The 12,495-nt window shown below is 37.9% G+C and overlaps 1 protein-coding gene across 19 annotated transcripts in view; it reads left to right on the forward strand.

Moving 5' to 3' along the window:
* BNC2 (basonuclin zinc finger protein 2) overlaps positions 1-12,495 on the forward strand; it is a 441,927-nt gene that overhangs the window by 400,585 nt on the left and 28,847 nt on the right. The gene's annotated exons all lie outside the window — the stretch shown is intronic.

Genomic DNA, 12,495 nt, shown 5'->3' on the forward strand with positions numbered 1-12,495 from the left:
GCTTTTATGTTTTCCTTTCTTTCTGCTGCAGCTTTTTCTTCCAGCCTGTTCAGCAAGTACACCAAGAGGTACTGTATGTGCACGCGTGCGTGCATGCTTCCACCAAATAGCTTTATCATCAGTGCTATGAGCCCTCCCTTACAAACTTGTGGCCGTCATAAGCGGATTTGATGCAGGCTTTCGACACGCCCAACTCATTGCGAGTTGAAGACCATCCTTCAGATCGGTGTGGCCCAGTTACTTATGCTTGCCAGCTACCAGCCACCTTGGTGTCATTTAAATGGAGACATTTTGAGTGTTTCACATTTCAAAATGTTTTAGTATACTCATTAAATGGCAGTCATCTCAGGAAGCCAGATGTTTCTACCTGTTCTCACATAAGTGTTTATTCACCTGATAATCTGCAGAATCATAGATTCCCACATTATTTGCAATTGACTCAATCTGTCTTTTTGAAAAAGATGTTCATAGTGTCCTCTTTTCCCTGGTATCAGAGCAGATATAGTCACCTGGACAGAGCAATGGACTACACTAATTTCATTGATATAAACATTGTTAAACAATTTCACATGAAACTTCAGAAACAGTGTTCTGAACTTGTTTAATAATGTTTAAAAATGCAACAATGAAATTGGCTTAGCCTGTGGTCTTTATTACTTTATCTGTTCTCAATTCTATGGATTCTGTGTTTTTTATGTGTGGACTGGTTATAAGTGACCTAAATAAATAATAAATAATCCAACTGAAGAGTGTGGTTTATCCCTAACCCAATGAATTTGATTTAGAATTGACAAATCTTCGGAATACTTCAAGAATGCCACATCAACTATTAAATAGTAGGAAATGCCTTCAGGAGGTTAAGCTGGTGTTATGATTTCAGTTTCACCTTTTTTTCTCCTCTTTCCTTCATTGCTCTTCACCCTCCACTCACCCTCAGTGATATTGTTGTGACGCCACTACTGAATTCCAAGCTATTGGATTTGATATATAACATAAGACATTAAATATGTTTTTACTAATTGTGATTTGCTAAAATCACAATTGAAGCTCTCTGTTGAAGCTTTTTTTTTTTAATTTCAGAAGCAGTATTTAAGTGATGACACGCAGTAATTTGTTCATCCTTCCGTCAGTGTAATTTACAAGGCAGTGGCAGATAAACACAGCAATACAAGATTCATTTACAGTGACACAATGGCAGATACACAGAGCAGAACCCTGCCTATGAGATAAAGTGGACTGAGTGACTTATGCAGTAATTAGGGGATAATTGTCATTAACCTCACAAACAGTAGTTTACCCATATTGTTTAAAAGGCTCCAGGATGCGTAATGACAAGGTAATCTGTCAAAGCGCTAGGGGGAAATATTAATAAGATTTGTGCAAGCCTGGATAGAAAATATGCAGAAAGCGGCCACATTAAGCTAATTGGTGGATGAATATACACTTGTAAAAGTGCTTCTAATGGCACGTTTGCTGCTCTCCAAATGACTACCGTTAATGTGGAGAAGTGGGCTGCTTAGAAAGTCAGGACTGCTGGGACAAGAGGGTATTAAGGCATGCAGACGCGGTTATTACCTTGCTCTGTAATGCATGCTTCCTCCTCTTATCCTCCTTTATTTTGAATTTCTGAGTTTTTTGTTATAGTAATGTATATTGATTATTTACTGTGATTGTTCTGTTTTTGATCTATATTTGTTCAGGCAGCCACCAACTCCAAATCACCTCAACTTTGTGGCCACATAAAATGTTTAATATCTACATTGATAGCTGCTTATAAATATACAGAAACTATTAATGCATACATGGATTTATAATTATACATACGCGTGTGGGGGGGTGCCTTTTATAGGAACACATTTAATCTGAGCAATCAAAGGAAAGTATATCCATCAACAGCCTCGTGTATGTGTTACAAGTAATAATGTGTTGTTCCCTGATGAATGCTAAAGCAGGAAATTAATCTTTGTGTTCTACTGCTATTCTTACACCCAGAGAAGAACAAAGTTAAATCTCCCAATACATCTTTCTGTTCAGTCACACACTCTGTCCTGCATGTGTTTTATAGAATACTCAGTCCTTGCTGTTTTATGGGATACTGCCTAGTGAGTGTTCAGTCCCTTTCTACCCCTGCTCCCTCACGTGCTAATGAATATGTTCAAGTTCCTTAGGGTTGTTCAGTCATGTTCAGTTATAGAGTAATTCAAAGTATAATATGTTGAAATAGAATCATCCTTTCAAGCTTTGGAAGCTCTGAAAACATACCAGTATTCGGTATCTTGGTTGCACAGATAAAATTGCAAAGATTGGAGTTTGTGGCCTTGAATTTGTTCCAAAGTTTTGGCCCTTACCCAATGTATAAAATCACTTTTCAGTGGAAAAAAAAGATTTTTTTTTTTTTTGCCATATGTTTGTGCTGTTTATCAGACATTATAGGAAGGCACATCAGGAAACACCAAGGTCTCTAGCATTTCTGTTTAGATATGTAAAGCCCCAGCACAGACCCCTAGATATATGGAGGCTTTCTACAAACTCAGTGTCAAAACTTTGGTTACAGAAAGAGAGGCAAACGAGAAAATGTCGACCTCAAAGCAAAAATGTTAGGGCTCTGGTAAGTTTTGTTTATTGCAAAGCAAGTAGATTTATAGCTGTCCTAGGACTCAGGCTTTATCTTGGTGTCTGAGGAGAGAAGAAAACAAGACCACTTTCAGGGACCATCGTTTTCCTTCCTCCTGTTTCTAGTGTTGTCTCTGAGGATTTCAAACTGCTCCTTCGCTGTCCCGAATGATAAAATGATATACCCAGTGGCATCTCAGTGCTGATCATCCTCAAGTGAATAACTCGTGTCTATTTAAAGGGTTTAATTGTGGGGAGGGTCTTATATGGAAATACTACTCTTCCTTGGAACTGCAAAGATTACTGGAAGATGACAGGTAGTTACTTATTGCTTTATGGAGGTTTAGCATTTATTTTGGAACCCTAACGGGATTTTTGAGGGATTCCCACAGCCTCTTACGGACTTCTTGAGCAGTTTCTTGAGTTTTCAAGCAAACTTTCCCCTGGAACTGGTCATTGAATTGATGTGGAATAAAAATTAATCCAGAAAAATGAGTACCTCTAATTATGTCACTGATACACAGCCCCAGACAGAAGCATCAAGGGAAGCATCCAGAATACAGGATATAATACAGTAACTCTCAGATGAGGGCATGCTTTTAGTCATAAATGCATGTGTTCTAATAATTTGTACACAGTTGGTTAAAAGGAAAAATATTAACCTAGGGTTTAAAACATTTTAATGAAAATTATTTGTTGGGGCGCCTGGGTGGCTCAGTCAGTTAAGTGCCTGTCTTCAGTTCAGCTCATGATCTCATGGCTCGAGAGTTTGAGCCCTGTGTCGTGCTCTGTGCTGACAGTTCAGACCCCGCTTCAGATCCTCTGTCTCCCTCTCTGCCCTTCCCCCGCTTGTGCATTCTCATTCTCTCTCTCTCTCTCTCTCTCTCTCTCTCTCTCTCTCTCAAAAATAAACATTAAAAAATATTCTTTAATTATTTGTGTGTCCATATTCTAGGCATAGATACTTAAGTGATGGAATTAGAGAGTCACATAATGGAATTTTGGTTTATCAAGGCATAGAAGTTTAGTAAGACTGTCCTTCTTACACAGGAGAAAGCCGAAACTGGGTATTGGTTACTTGACAGCACACAGCTAGTCACTGGCAAAACCAAGACTAGAATTTAGGTGTTATTTACTTATGTTCTTTATTTCTCTCTAAGGTTGACTACTTATAAGTTATATTAAATGAATCAAAATCTGAAACTTTAAGATAAAAATTCTGTTTCGGGCACCTGGGTGGCTCAGTCAATTAAGCGTCCAACTCTTGGTTTTGGCTCAGGTCATTATCTCCCGGTTGTGGGATCAAGCCCCGAGTCAGGCTCCATGACCACCGCATGGAACCTGCTTGGGATTCTGTCTCTCTGCCCCTCCTGCACACTCTCTCTCCATCAAATAATAAATTAAACAAAAAATTTTAAGGTACAAATGCTGTTTTATCTACAGTACAGTTAGATATTCTGTGCTTATGTTAAGGACACACAGATAATTTTATGTTGGAGTTTGGTATTCTAGGAATATCAGCTGGATTTAAGATTCTCTATTTTGAAACTTAAGTGATTCCTAAGATACTATTATTAAGCATTGAAATATGTCATGTCTTTAAAAGTTTCTCAGGTTTGATTTAATACAGAGCTAAGTAATTTGAAAAGTACTTTTTGAATCTTTGAAGTGCAACTCTAGACATTATAGAGTGTAATTTACTCCTCTGAATTTTTTTTTATATGCCAAAGCAAGGCACCTGCCTTATTTATTTGCAAACAGATGCCCATAGAGGAAATCTGTATGCCTTGTTTTAAGCCAGACCAGCTAAAATTCCTGGATACAAAGAAGAAATCCTGACAGGCCTTCAATAGAGCTAAGCTGGAGCTTCTGTGATTAAATATGTTGTAATCCTGGAGTAATCTATCATAATCACAGTTTTTAAAATAAAAATGCTGTACAGACTGTTACTAAGGGGGAAAAAAGTGAGAGTCCTCTATGAATTATATATTCTTATCTGGTCCATAATGAAGAACATAGCAAAGTGAATTTTTTATCAAAAGTCAAACAATATGTTTTAAAAAATACAAGAACTGTTTAAAACTAGTGCCCTGGCATTTTGATAATGTTATTTTGGTTAGAGAGGTGATCAGTTTGAGAGGATGTATTGTTCAATTTTTCAGTATTTTTTTTCTCCTAAAAGACATCTTTTTCACCATAAAAAACAATTTCAAATGTGGATCAGAAAAAGAAATGCTAGAGATTTATATACTGGAAAATATCAACCCCAGTACCTAAAAGTCACATAAAATCCCCACGATGCTTTTTTCTCCTGCTGCCCACTCCAGTCAAGGGCCATGTGCATCACACTTCCTGTTCCATCCATGGAGAGGCATTCCTTGACTTTGTACTTTTTATGCAAGTAATTTGATATGAATTTGATATGTATAGCCTCAGTATACCACCATTCTCCATAATCCAGCATTTTGAAGGTTACCAGACTGATTTATAGTGAGGTTCATGTACAATAAGATGAACCAAGTATCATAGTCATAGTCTCTGTATGATCAGTAACTCTTTTGGGACCAGTCCCTATATGCAACGAGTATAGAGTATATAGGGGAGTATAGAGTATAGAGGGGAAACTTCAGTGTTAGCATGTCAGCTCACAAGGACCAGTAAGGTTTATCTTTTGACAGGAAATTCTGTAATACAAAGTTTTCTGAGAGCTCTAACATTCTAACCATTGGTGGCTATTCCTGTAGTATTCATTTCTCCTTAAGGGGAAAAAGGAGGAATCAGAAAGATATTTCAAGTCCAGGTCTTTATAATCTGGACATTGAACTTATCGCCAGTTTCTGTAATCACAGCAAACCAAAATATACCTAGCTCTAATGTTTGCACACTTATTAAGTGACAATGATGATCTTGGGTTGATGAGGAAAGCACATTTGTTTTCCAAGGGGGATGTTCATGTGGATAACTGTTAACAAATAAAGTCCACTCTTGATTATTGTCATTGGGAAGTTTTTCTTTTCTGTCTGTGCCACACCCCATTGATTCTTTTTCTAAATTTTTTTTAACGTCTATTTATTTTTGAGACAGACAGAGACAGAGCATGAATGGGGGAGGGTCAGAGAGAGAGGGAGACACAGAATCTGAAACAGGTTCCAGGCTCTGAGCTGTCAGCACAGAGCCCGACGTGGGCCTCGAACCCACGGACTGTGAGATCATGACTTGAGCCGAAGTTGGACGCTTAACCGACCAAGCCACCCAGGCGCCCCCCACTGATTCGTTTTCATGGGACACCTCTGTCCTAGAGAGGAGCTGAGGAAGCAAAAATGTGACTGGTCAGCTTTATATTTTGAAGGTAAAATGATGCTCTTGAGAAATTCTGCAAAATACGAATTTCCAAATCATAGAAATTGAGTAGAGTTTTCATTTCCCAAAACAAATGTTAATTTTTTTTTATCAAGTCTAATTTGAACCATTTGGTGCAATCATGGTATAAGTGAGTATTTTTCATTCTGCCTACACATAGCACAGTTGTTTCAGCTGGCCTAGAAACATTAGCCTAAAATAGTGGAAAAGCACAATCACATAAAAGAGCTCTGTGTGAATAAAGAATGGTATAATTTTGTTTACTTACACAACCAAACTGTTCCACTGTACATTGTATATGCTAGTGGTGCATCTTTCTCAGTCAGCGCCCTCCAAGAAATATGTGTTTAAATGTAAATTTGCTAAAACAAATAAGCATGCCAAGTTCTTTTCCCACATAATTTCAAGTGTTTCTCAGAAATTATCACAACATTGCTTAAAAAATTTCCCTAAGTACTTCCCAGAATCTTTTACTTCCAATAATTTTTTTCTTTTGCCATTTCTATTCATGTCCCCTTCTTGTCTGTTACACATACACATACACACACACACACACACACACACACACACGTGCAGGCACATAGACACACAAAACTTTGGCCCATTCATGCTTAGGATTGCCAAGTCATATAAATTATAGAGATAAATAAAATTTAATCAAAAGGGGGGCGGGGAGGAATTGGCTGTGATATAAACGGAGAGCACCCAGATCAGTTAAAATTTTTGGCTAAAGAGAAAAGTTTTAATAGTGGCTTGACTTCAGAAAGACAACTTAAATGGAAATATCTGCATGTTACATATGGACCCATCTGAGTTCTAAAACAGGTCACTGTGGGAGAATGGGACAAAGGAGGACCAAAAGTTTTATGACTTCTATCTTTTTTTTTAAACTGTGCATAATATTCAAAGGCTTCCCTTCCACAGAGTGTCTTTCTCAAGCTGCTGCTACTTCTAGTCCTCAGAGCCTACCCTATCCACCCACGAGTAGCACCCATGATCTCTCCATTTGCAGATCCTGTCTATTAAGTTGGTGGATAGGGCGCCTGGGTGGCGCAGTCGGTTAAGCGTCCGACTTCAGCCAGGTCACGATCTCGCGGTCCGTGAGTTCGAGCCCCGCGTCAGGCTCGGGGCTGATGGCTCGGAGCCTGGAGCCTGTTTCCGATTCTGTGTCTCCCTCTTTCTGTGCCCCTCCCCCGTTCATGGTCTGTCTCTCTCTGTCCCAAAAATAAATAAAAAACGTTGAAAAAAAAAATTAAAAAAAAAAAGTTGGTGGAATGCCTCCGCTCATACGATCTGCAGTAATGGTCTGAGCCCATCGCTTGCTCCTGAAGTGACCCAGAAGTTAGATATATTTCCTAATTTCTGGGTCACATCCTGACACATGCCCACATAAGAGTCCAGCACAAAGTTAGGTGGAGGCAAGCTAAGGCACACTAGCTGACTGCTTCTCATCAACATCATCCAAAGTGTTTGTGAAGGTGCGTGCACTCAGTACACAGCTGCCACACGTCAGTATTAACTGTGCAGAGAAGCAGTCTCCAAGGTTTTAGGACTGCACACCCCTTGGGTAAAAATATTTGACCGTTTACCCTAATATATGTAAAGCTCTTTCTAAATAAATAACATATTACTGTAAAGCCACTAATAAAATATTAGCAAAAATAATCTTTTAGGTAGAAAAAAAGAAAGAAATTTTTACTTACTCCCCATGTCACAATGGATTGTGGGAGAGAATGGAAGAGATGTGTGTTTGTTATTCTTGTCACAAAACAATGCAGGAAATAAGCAAATGGTCTATAAATAGGATGAATTATTAATGTTGAGCTCTAAGTGTGAGATTTCATGCAGTTTGCATGATTTAATGTTTTGAGTCAACTTCATTGAGGTATACTTTGCATACAATAAAATCTACCAATTTTAAGTATATATTCATGTAAACATCAATACAGTCATGTTATAGAACATTTCCATCACCCCAAAAACTTCTCCAGTGTTCTTTGCAGTCAGCCCTTTTCCCCCACCCTCACCCCTGGTAACCACTGATCTCCCCTCTGTGTCTACAGTCTAACCTTTCCCAGAATTTCCATGCATGGAATGGTAGAATGGTAGTTTTTGGGGGGTCTGATTTCTTTGATTTTTAACATTAATGCTTCCATGTTTTACTGTGTATCACTAGTTTATTCCTTTTCAAGTGCTTAGTAGTATTCCACAGTATAGCTGTCCCATTCTTTGTTTGCCCTTAAGACTTAAACATCTAGAAAACCAGGTAAAATTTATGATTCATAGCGTTGCTTCTTCAATTTTAACCCTGCAATTACTGTTAAATTTTACCTGATAGAGTACCAAGCTAGATAGTCTTGAAATTTGGTAAGTCTACACCTTCTACCCAACCCTATTCCTCTTGCCTTGATATTTGAATTAATCCTGAAGGATAGAAAATTCCAATGGGAAATTGGTCATGAAAATAAGTTGCCAATATGGTTATGTTGGAATAATTTCTTAAGATAACACAGTTCAAATCTATACATGCAATCAAAAAGTACAGCTCATAACTTTCTGATTTTGTTCTAGGTGGTCAGCATTCTCTATAGCTCAATGTCATTTAAGTAAAAGATTTAAAATTGCACCAAAGGGGAAATAGTTTTAGTTCTTGGCTAATCATTTTTAGGATTTTTTTAAAAATATGCCTTAAACTTGACTGACAAGAAGTTCATGTAATAGAATAGAAAATTAAATTATTCTCTGCTTGTCTTTTAAACAATTTTCTTACTTCTTAATAATTTGAATAATGTGAGAGAAAATAAGTTCCAGAACTCTGCTGTGTTCAGTATTTCCTCCCTCATTTCCATGCATGGACAGAAAGAAAGGCTTTGCTTTCCCTCTGTGCTATATAGCATGGTAGTGGCCTGCCATGAACACAGATGGGTTCCTTCTTGGACTGGGGAGTCTGTGGGCTTGAAGTCACCCGACAGTCTAATTATCCCAAAGTTTCTCATCTGGTCTCTCTTCCATCTCTTTACATCCTTTCCTTCCCTACTGTCCCTTTCCCTGAAATAAGAAAAAACAGTCAACTTTACTTTACTTTTACTTTTAAAACTATAGGTTATATAAGGTGTTTTGATGTGAAGAAAAGGCTTAAATAAAACCATACCATGACAGTTGATTCTACTGCAGAAAAGATTTTAAAACATTACTCTGCAGAGCCACGTAGAACTAGGTGCCAGATTTCTACTGAGTGATAATCACCAGTTCCGGCAAAAATAAAAGGAAGTCTTTTCATCTAAAATACTTACATGTAAATATTTTAAGTGTTTTATACTTCTTCTGAACCCAGTAAAACTGGTTTATAAGTCAGGATTATTTGGTGTTGCTCATCTTTTAATTAATAGTATAGCTGGTTATTTCACAGGAAATCAATACTTACAATAATACCTTGCATTTCACTTAACAGGGTAAATCTTATTATCCTCATTTTGTAAATAAAAATTCCCAGTGTAAAGGTTTAAAGGTCACTGAACTCTAGTTACAAATGAGAACACCTTAAGGAACTGACTCACAAACTACAGAATGGACTGGGAAGGATAAGATCCAGTTATACACTCTGATGTGATTTATTATTCTTATGCAAGACCAGTGTCCCCATATGGGTTGGTCGGCAATCACAATATTCATGCTGGTCTAACATAATTTGTTTTTTAAATGCTTATTCTGTGATAATAGAATAACTCTTTTTTATGGCTCTTATTCACCCTGGTAAAGTTTTTTTGATATGTAAGGGGGCTGAGATTCTAGATCTGTACTTCTCAAATTACCTGTGAGGAAGGACCAGTTCTCCCCACCTCCATCAGTTTTGAGCCAATACTTATTAAATAAAATAAAAATAAATTAATAAAAAAAATCATGCTTTTTGTTGTTTCAGCAGTGTCAAATAACCCAGAAGTTTTCCAAATGGTTACTCTCAATTATTTGCAGACTGGTTTAAAAATTAAAAAAAAAAAAAAAAGATTCTGTTCCCTTTCAAATAGCATATAGAACATGCATGGAATTCTCTCAAGCCACTGTTTTGAGAATCACTACACCAGACCATGTTTACCTCTGTCACTGAGATCTTCAGGGAAAAAGAACCCAGGGCTTCCTTTTTCGCCTTAATGATTTCCAAGTCCCATTCAACCAGTTTACCCAAGGATGTGCTAAACCTGGTGGCTATCTGTAGCATTGAGCTTGCATACCCATTATGTTGTATAAGAAAGTCAACTTGTTTCTTTCTGCAGTTGCTCTACAATGGTAGTAGATAACTTTGATCAAATATGAATGGTGGCTTCTTTGGAAAGAACTTCTGTGGCACTTCATATTGCCTGGATTCAGAGGGTGCCCTGTCAGGAGGACCCTAGTTTGAGTATGTAATGTAGAGGTCTATCCTGTTCCCAAGCACATTTGTTTGCAAAGATGTTATGTTGTTCTTCTGTGTAGTATAAATTGCTGTTTCCATTACCACTGTAAATGAAGCGTCTCTTTTATGATTCAGGCTACGAGCAAAGTTCTAAATCTTGCTTACCTGGACCTATTCCACTAGAAGTAAGTGGTTTAACGTAACAGTTCCATTTTAGCAAAGACAGCTACTCAGGACTAAAAGAGGTCTGAAAGGCAGTGGTTTTAGAAATAGCGGCAGGCATTGTGGAGGGCCAGGAGGAAAAAGGAACCATATGGGACTGCTGTGTTCCGTTGGAGGAAAGAAGATAGGAGGGTGATGGAAAGGAGATGCCTCAGGTGGGTTTGATCAGTTGCTATGGTTTCTAAGGGCTGTTTTAATACCAGAGGCTGCCAGCTGTGTAAGTACATTATCGACATGCAGATTTAGGTGAAGGCTACCTGGGGAAGAAATGACTGTGTGCTGCTCAAGTTGCGTTTCAGCCTGAGACACAATCCATAGTAAAAGCTTCCATAAAAGAACAATTAGGAGAGTGGATTTGATGCTAAAAGAAAAACAGTGTGGAGGAGGACATTACAGTGCTTCAGAGACCAGACTTGTTCAGGAGAAGTCCTATTTCTTGTCACAGACCCACTGTGCCCACCTGGGAAATGACATTATGGATGACAGTCATTACACTCAATGAACTTAGAGTCAGAATTTCTGGATTGGAGTCCGAGACCCTAAGTTAGCATCTTGGCAACTTCAACCAGCCATCCCCCTTTCCTTCACCCCTGGTCCCTCATCTGGTAAACATTTGCTCAGCTCTGGAAGCTATTATGAGGTTCAAATGAGATAATCTATACAAAATCACAATTTATTTTTCTGTTTACCTATAGCACCAGTGTTCCCCCTTGTTTCCCACCCCCCCATTCCAAAACAGGTTTGTAAGGAGACCGTTTGCTCTGAGTGATACTTCTAAAAACTAGCTGTTGCACGACTCCAGGATCATGCAGAGTCACCATGTATACACATCATCATCTAAGTGTTCTGAGAAGATACCTGCATGAGGATATTTAACCTGAAGGCTCACGTTATCTACAAAATGAGGGAGGGCCAGTTTATGTAGAAATGGACATCCACACGCACACACCCACACATATACTTTATGTAAAATGATGCAATGCTAGAGTAAGCCTTATAAGGCATTGCACGTAACTATTAGAGCTTGTTTTTTGTAAAGCGATTTAAATAAATGATACGTATCTCCTTACAATTGAGCTAGTTGTCATGGTTCAGACCATACAGTTTTGGTCCAGAGAGAATTTTATATCACAAGGCTGAGTAGAACTATCTATAAGGCAGAATTTCCCATTGCAAAAATTGTATAATTCCCTTCATCCTGCTTCCCCTAATGAAACATTCTACATAAACACAGCACAATGGATAAAACTAAGAAATTAAGGTTGATACCATACTATTAACTGATCTAGAGATTTTATTCAGCTTTTGCCTGTTTCCCCACTGAGGGCCTTTTTCTGGCCTGGGATTTCTAGAATCTCATATTACATTTATTTGTCCTGTTTGCTTGGTTCCCTCTGATCTGTAACCATTCTTTGGTCCTTGTTTTTTTTAATCTTTACTGATTTACTCTTTACTGCACTTTGAAGAGTACTAGCCACTCTTTTGTAGGATGCCCTTCAATTTTGGCTTATCTGATGTTTTCTTGTGATTAGATTGAGGTTATACAGCTTTTAGCAAGAAAGGGATGATGTGCTTTTCTCAGTAAATATTGGAAGGTACATGATGATACTTAACATTGGTGATGTTCATTGATTACTTGGTTAAGGTGGTGTCTGCTAGATTTCCCTATTGTAAAGTTATGATTTTTCTTTTTGTAATTAATAAATATCTAGTTTTGGTTTTTTAGAAGATTTTATGCATTCTTAAATTGATAGGCAGGGTTGGGGCAAGTATTATTCACAGAGGTTGTGAAGTGTCCTGTCTTGGTTAGGAAGAAGCTGTGCTCTAGAAAATGATGGAGTCATTATTTAAGCATTTGAATACATTTCTCTCGATCTGTGCTGAAATGGATTGCCTGACATTACATTGCA

Source organism: Neofelis nebulosa, chromosome 12 (assembly GCF_028018385.1).
Source record: "Neofelis nebulosa isolate mNeoNeb1 chromosome 12, mNeoNeb1.pri, whole genome shotgun sequence".
In the NCBI taxonomy this organism is placed as follows: domain Eukaryota; kingdom Metazoa; phylum Chordata; class Mammalia; order Carnivora; family Felidae; genus Neofelis; species Neofelis nebulosa.